This window comes from Misgurnus anguillicaudatus, chromosome 19, assembly GCF_027580225.2.
Source record: "Misgurnus anguillicaudatus chromosome 19, ASM2758022v2, whole genome shotgun sequence".
NCBI classification, from domain to species: domain Eukaryota; kingdom Metazoa; phylum Chordata; class Actinopteri; order Cypriniformes; family Cobitidae; genus Misgurnus; species Misgurnus anguillicaudatus.
In genome coordinates, this window is record NC_073355.2 from 27,592,459 (window position 1) to 27,600,727 (window position 8,269).

The window sequence follows — 8,269 nt, forward strand, 5'->3', positions numbered from 1 at the left end:
CCCAGTTGTCTACTACAGTACATAACACTGTTAGCTCAGCAAACAACAGACAAACATAAAATACTGTATCCAGTACAGGTTACAATTACAGTAAATAACAACAACAACCATAAAAAATTATCAGAAAAAACTGACAATATTGTAAAGAAAATACTACGGCCTTACACCTTCTTGGGCTTGTCCCAGATTACAGTTGGTTGTATCTGGTGCATTTCACACCTGCTGTGACAATGTGGTGGAATCGGTCCTACAATGAGAGAATGTGAGGTGTGTTCTAAGGGCCCATTTTGGCATGATGGAGGAGAACCTCGTACTGTGAAATGACAGCGCCAAGGGCGGTGTTACCCCCACGTTGCCCTGGGACATTGATTATAGCCCGGTGGCCAATTATATTTCTGCCTCTCCTTCTTGCTTTTGTGATTTTAAACCCTTTCTCCTCAATATATATAAATTCATGCAGGACCTGTTGTATTTTTATAGTGCTTAAACCTGATGTTGGTGTGTCTACAAATTAGCAATCATGTGTTTGTGCTCCTGATGGCTGTGTTTAACAGATTGGCTCATAAGTGTGGTCATTTGACAGTCAGTGCCTTGGAATTGCAAGGAAGTGATATCCTGGCTGATATAGTTCTGTGTCTGATGTATACAAGTGTGTTTAGTGTTTTGCAAATCACTGTGTGTAATGTTTTGCAAATAGTTTGAAGCTGACAATGTGCTTACAGTTGTGCAAATCTAGTGTTGTGCTCCTCGAGTGTAAGGTTTTGCTAATTGTGGGAAAAGTTTAATTATAGTGTGTAAGCAATCGTAAAAAACTGTAAGGATTTTGGCTAAAGAGTCATATAATTTAAAGAATATAAAAAGCGAATTTACTAATCCCACAAACTTCAGTCCATTATCAACATTCTAGGGGCTGTTTAAATTTTATGCAATTTGGCTATTTGTTTCATGACAGGTGCCGAAAACACAAACTTTTAAAGACAGGTTTCAAAGTACAACTTTTGAGAACTGTATGTTGTTATTGTTTCTGTGTAAACGACATAAACGCAAATCTGTGAAAGCGGTGAGGACGTGTGTATGCATACTGCATGCAGCCAAGTACTTTACAACCATAACAACGTCAGCCTATCAGACTGTGTTGTGCTACTCAAGTTAATTAACGCTTTTCCAACAACGTTTACAAAATTTTGTCAGTCCAGAGTCACTTCTAGTCCATCTAAACAAAGTTGCTCGATGCATTCGCATTCTTTATTGTTTGTATTTATCGATCATATGTGCACAGGCGTGAAGGTTTTTTTTACAAAGTAACTTTGCCATCTACTGGGCTGGCATGCATAAGTTCTTTTGATGACGTTCAAAACATTTCAAAAACACAAAGAAAAGATTTAAGTGTTTTTATTACATCGTTCTCATGTAAGTATAGCCCTGGATGAATGATCATTCACAATTCTGCTGGTTAATTCTTAACCCAATGCTGGGTAAATATTGGACAGAACGCATGTTGGGTTATAAATAAACCTATGCTGAGTTGTTGCTTAACCATTGAAACAACTCAGCATTGTTTAATTTTAACCCAACATGTGTTCTGTCCAATATTTACCCAGCATTGTGTTAAAATAGCCCAGCAGAATTTAAAGCAACACTATGTAGTTTCCATGTAAAAATGACTTACAGCTCCCCCATGTGGTTGAAAAGCGCAACAGTGCCTGGTATCAGACACTCTTCTGCAGGCTGTGTTTCCTACCCTCCATCGCCACTTTCAGAGTGTGCTTGTAGCAGCTAGGAGGCTGCTCAGGTTGCAGCAACAGTACAATTTGTCCAGTTAAAAGTTGTTCTATAACTGAAATAATTTTAGAGACATTATTTAAAGGTAAAAAAACTACATAGTGTTGCTTTAAAGTGAGTTTGTTGGCATTTCTTCGGTGTGAAGTAATTTGTTGGTGCTTTGTTAATACTCAACACATTTGCTTTAGTTTTTTTTTAAGATGCCCTAGTTTGTTTTTATGGATCATTTGTTTCAATATCATTGTTTCTGTTTTTCTGTTTTAATGATCTTAAATGATTTCCCTTCAAGTCTTCATTCAAGTTGCTCTACCCAGGAGAATGCATGAAAAGATTGCTGCTGTTTTTTGTGAGCTTTACCCGCTCTCAATCTGATGTTCTGCTGTCAAGATTATGTCACTGGATGCAGGAAATCAATAGCTCATTACTTGCACATGACTCAATGATCCGTGCCTTGTTTATTTGCGGCATCTATGGCATTTCAAAACCCACCGGATCTCTCATCAAAACCTGAAGCCACTATCCGTTTAGTCCTTAAAACAACTGTCCCAATTTAACCATGCCCTCTCTGTCATAGAAAAAATGGGCTTCATTAGGGGCTGGACACGGTCATTTTTCTTGTCCGAGTGATAGTTCAGGTAGTCCAGTTGTTTCGTGCAGCCGGCCTGCTAGGTTTGTGGGTTCGCTCCGATGATGTGCTAAAGGTCATAGCTAAGGTGCACCGGCTGGTTCTGTTCCTGCATCATTAAGCCAGCATGTGGGTTGTAAATGTCAACACAGGTAGAAAGCCTCAAGCTGTTCATTTTGTTTCAGAGCATCATCATTTGTTTCAAACTTTTCTTACCTTCTTCATTCAGTGTGGCTGGTGGTCTCCAAATTTTAGTTTAGCAGAGTTAAACAGAATAATTTGTGTATCAAAACTGGTTTAGTATTAGATTGACTGACAGGTTCATATGATCTAAAAACAAAGAGCCCTGCTTGGTTTCATATGTCTCCATTTTATCAGCAGTATTCACCTGCCTCCAGGCTATGTGATTCTGTGATCCAGTCTCCAGGCTATGTGAAGATTTCAACAGACATAAGTCAGCAGACATGACAGTTCAATGTCTCTAATCTATGGCAGTTCAGTAACTAAACATAGAGGCTATCACTTTTCACAAATAAGTCATACCCAAGCCTTTTACAACTAGATGGCATTCTTGGAAACACCCAATGTATTTTTTTGTGGCATGCAAGTAGGCGTACATGTCCCATCCAAGATTCAGGGGAAAACCCGAATCTGGTGGCTAGGTAGTTACAATAGGTAGTTACCTATTTCAAATCACTAAAGCAAGCAAACAAACAAACTTAAGTGCTTCCTTTGCTGAAAAAATAAGTCACACAAAAATAAGTTTTGTCAGGCACTTTGTCAGTTTTTATGTCTTTTGGTTAAACACAGGCTATAAGACAGTTATATTGTTTATTTGACTTGAATAAAACAACATAATATTTAAACTAAATGTGTATATAAAAGTATATAATAGTTAATAATTATTCAATGTTCCTCATTTCTCTTCTCAGGATGTGTTAATTTTAACACATTGTTTTGTGTTAAACTATTTTATTGTGTTAAACTATTTTCGTGTTGATTTTGAGTCAACACAAGATGTGTTAAAACAACACAAAGTGTGTTGTTCCAAAAATAACACAGAGATGATGTGTTAAGTTAAGGACAAAACACAATGGGGCAGTTTCCCGGACAGGGATTAGACTAGTCCTAGACTTAAACACTTTTAAGAGCTCTCCAAACTGAAAACAACTTACACTTACAAATCTTAATACATCAGTGCCCTTTGTTTTACCTCAAAATGCACACAGGTAATGTTTTTAGTAAGGCATGTTTGTTAAAACTAGTTATATTTCCTAATTAAACTAAGGCCTAGTCCTGGATTAAGCTAATCCTGGTCCGGGAAACCGCCCCTAGATGTGTCCTAAACTAGACATAAGATGTGTTATTTTAACACATTCGTTTTAAGAGTATAGTAAAGAAAAATTGAGAGCATATAAATCATTAGATAACTATGTGCTGAATGGGCAAAAAAGTTAGCATTACATGAAAAATCTATTAACTTGCATGAGAATCTTTAGACACGTAACCATACCAACAAAAGACAATTCTTTAACCTTGACTAATATGAAGTGTGCACTGCAAACACCAGCATTTTTGATGATCGTTTCTCTGCAGTCCACTTGGTTTATTGCGTTTAAACACAGTTGTTATCGTTTTTCCTGGCAGTGACAGCTGGTATGTGATACAATTTGAAAAAGTCGATTTTGTTGGCATCAAAAAAAAAAAAAACAAGATGAAATTTGCGTTCCTTGCGTAGCTGACTCTGTTAGTTTTTATTAGCTGACTTAAATTTTCCTTTTGTTTTGCCTCCAGCTAGCACCGTGATGTAATTGTGACGTTGGCACTATAAAGGAGAGTAAACGTTCTTTATCACTTTTTATCTTTTAAATATAAGCATAAATATTATATGTAGTATTATATATGAGCTCATAAAAAGCTGCATGCATAAAACTAGTTTTATAATGAAATAGTCCTACTCCAGGACACCTTGGGCAATTATGTAACAAAAAAAAAAACCTTAACAATACTTCATTCAAGCTCTGACATATACAGTTTGATGTTGATAGATTGCCATTATATCAAAATCGATACTTTCATTCACTGCAGCTACAGTGCAGTGAAATGCTGGAAATGAGAGCGGGAGCTAACAATGAGAGATCAGTCGCAAGTCATCAGAGTTTGTCAATTTATGTAGCATATCCATCAAGTGTTCTGCCCAGAAGCTTTCTCATTTGTTCCTCTCTGTTCAAAACAATCATGCAGATTGATATTCGGCTGGTGTTTGGTGAGATTGTTCTCTAGCCTCATCGCATTCCGAGCGACCTGGAGGATTCTGAAGATCACACAATACCTCCAAGCACAGGCCTCTGAAAGTCTGTTTACGTCCACACATGTCGGCACATAATTTATTGGCTCTTGGATAGCAGCGTGGAAGCTGAACTCTCTTGACTTCACTTGATTGTGTTTGTGTTCCTCTCTATCCCTCTCTCGTTCTCTTTTTTTATATCTGATTTCATTCTTTGGTCATTCCACTGACCCCATCACTGCCTCTTAGAGCACTATATTTATATGTCACTATGATATGAGAGTCATGGCAATTTCTCTGTGCTTCACTGAAATAAACACCTTGAAGCATATGGAAAAAGTAATCATTTCTGATTTATGGTAAGTACCGTATACTGCAACCTTCTGTTATGGTGAGTGCCGTTGTTACAAACCCATATGACTTTCTTTCTTAGCTGAAACACAAAAGGAATTTAATGAGTACATGGTTGGGTAGATTCAGAACGAAAAAAAGTACCCCAAAAGAATCTTTGCCTAATTATTCATTTTTAAAATATTTTATTATAATAAAATCATGCCAGAGTCACTTGCTTATGGCACCGTTTCCATTGTATCAATTAACTTTAATCAGATAATTTAAGAATCAGTTTCTATAGCTGAAAATCTATAGCTTTGGTAATATACCATTTCATAAACATTATTGATCATTATTCAGGGTTCCCACGGGTCATTGAAAGTTTGTGAATCTGGGGGGGGGGGGGTTCAAGGCCCTGGGAAGTTGTTGAAAATATACATACATATACAGGTCAATGAAAGTGCTTGAATCTATTTTATGCAAGACGTTTTCTGGAAAAAAATCCATATTATTCCCTGTGTAGTGTAGGATAATATCATAAACATTCTAGACTTTTTAAGCACACATGCTAAACTGTTCGCTTTAAATGCTTATATCTTCTGTATGCGAATATTGATTCATACCAAAATGCTGTTTTGCATAGTTGTGTTTGACACATGAAAACGTCTCGCGTTATGTATGTAACTGTTGTTCCCTGAGAAGGGAGCGAGACGCTGCGTCTTCCTTGCCATACTTCCTGTGTCCCTGTAGCACCGTCTTTGGCAATATTTCAGATAGCGATATACTTCCTGGCTCCCACATCACCCTGTCTTTGTCGTTAAGCCTCACCATTGGTTGAATTTTATATACACACATTTAGTCCTTGAATTTGAGGGTATTGGACCTGGAAAGTCCTTGAAAGGTCCTTGAATTTGAAGTTAACTAAGGTGTTGGAACCCTGATTATTGATTTATAGTACATAGTTAAGATGACATATAATAAAGTGATTTTGTAGGTTTCCTGAATACAGTACCGGTACCTATTATACAGTGGCAAGAAAAAGTATGTGAACCCCTAGGAATAAACTGGTTTTCTACTGTGATTTGCCATAAAATGTGATCTGATCCTCATCTAGGTCACAACAATAGACAAACACAATGTGCATATGGTGACAACACACAAATAATTCTAGTTTCTTGTGTCTTTTTTGAGAACCCCCATTAATCATTCATAGTGCTGGAGGAAAATGTAAGTGAACCCTTGGATTTAACAGCTTGTTGAGCCTCATTTGGCAGCAAATACTTCAAGCAAGCGCTTTCAGTGGTTTGAATCAGACCTGCGCATCGTTCAGAAGCAATTTTTGCTCATTCCCCTTTACAAAACCGCTTTAACTCAGACACATTTGTAGGATGTCTGGTGTGAACCGCTCTCTTGAGGTCATTCCACAGGTTAAGGTCTGGGCTTTGACTAGGCCACTTCAAATGCCGCATTTTGTTTTTCTTAAGCCAGTCTGTAGTGGATTTACTACAATGCTTAAGGTCATTGTCCTGTTGCATCAACTAACTTCTACTGAGCTTCAACTGGTGGACAGCCACCCTGACATTATCCTGTCTGATTTGTTGGGATGATGTTTTGATGTTGGTAAGCTGTGCCCATTTTGTGCCATAACATTTTTCCCAAAAAATTAAACTTTTGTTTCATCAATCCATAAAATATTTTCCCAGTAGCACTGGGGTTTGCCAAGGTGCTCTTTTGCAAACTTCAGGCTCACAGCAATGTTTTTCGGGAGAGCACTAGCAGCGGCTTCCTCCGTGGTGTACTGTCATAGACACCATGCCTGTTCAAAGACTTGCGTATGGTAGACTCAGGAACAGAGCTGTGTGCCCGTTCCAATGATGTCTTCAAGCCTTTAGCTGTTACTCGTGGGTTCTTCTTTACTTCATTGAGTATTTTGCATGGTGTCTTAGGAGTCATCTTGGCTGTGTGCCCACTTCTAGGAAGGGTAGCTACAGTATTTAACTGTCTCCATTTATAGACAATTTGTCTAAGTGTAGACTGATGGAGGTCTAAACATTTTGAGATTGTTTTGTATCCCTTTTCAGCCTTATGGAGTGCAACATCTCTTGATCAGATATCTTTATGGTTCAGAAGAGCTGATGCTTCTTAAGGACAGCAATCTTAAAATGTGTGAGTGTCTTAATATCAATCAAAGTTGCACTAAACCACACATTTGAACTCATTTTATTAATTAAAATCCAGTTTGCCAGCATCTGACAAAAAAAGCTTTCAATAAAGTAATTAGTCCATGGGCTCACTTACATTTTCCTCCAGCATTGTGAATGTTTAATGGGTGTTTCCAAAAAAGACACAAGAAACTGGATTTATTTAGTCTTGTAAGCTTGTGCACATCGTGTTTGTTTATTGTCATGACCTAGATGAGGATCAGATAACATTTTATGGCAAATCACTGAAGAAAACCAGTTCATTCCTAGGGGTTCACATACTTTTTCTTGTCACTGTACGTTCTTTTAGCTAAAGAAAATATTTTGGGGTCTTAAAAGTGAGTGATATCATGAGGTGTTATGGCCACCGTCATATCTTACTGTAAAGATATCTGGTTGTTTTTCAAACAAAGCTTGAGCTTTTAAAATTACTTCATGTAAAATAATTACTTTAAGAGCCTCTATTACGTTGTCAAAAAGACTGTTTTTTTGCATTCGATGTAATACCATGTGTTCACGTGGTTTATGGTAAAAAAAACACATTATTTCCACATCCGATACATTATTGTGGCTCCTCTATGCCCAGCTTTTCTAAAATGTTTCAATTTAAACAAAGCTCAGCGTTCTGTGCTCCGATCTGACAGCTATCCTGTGCATTGTGAACCTCAAGTGTGCCGCTCCTTACCATATTTGGAAGATCAGGATAATATCCCCTTTACTACCTTATCAATATGAACCTAAAACGGATCCAAAAAATGCAGATGACCTTGCTGATCGATCAACACTGCCAGTGCGACTTGAGCAGAATGTAACAGATTGGTAATGTAAGGATACTGAAACATAAAACCAAGTCTGCATTTGTGATCATAGAAATGACAAATATTAAGCGCTACTCTACTGCTCAAAAACCGTGTTTGAACGATGGTTTGAATAGTCACTAAATATGAAAACATAGGCTACTTACAGGCTGGACGTCGGAAGCAGGCAGAATTTTGATAATGTGCATCGAGTCCACATCGACAGGATGAGGAAGTAAACTGT

The 8,269-nt window shown here is 37.6% G+C and overlaps 1 protein-coding gene across 2 annotated transcripts in view; it reads left to right on the forward strand.

The window, feature by feature from the left end:
- cyth4a (cytohesin 4a) overlaps positions 1-8,269 on the forward strand; it is a 38,189-nt gene that overhangs the window by 1,856 nt on the left and 28,064 nt on the right. The gene's annotated exons all lie outside the window — the stretch shown is intronic.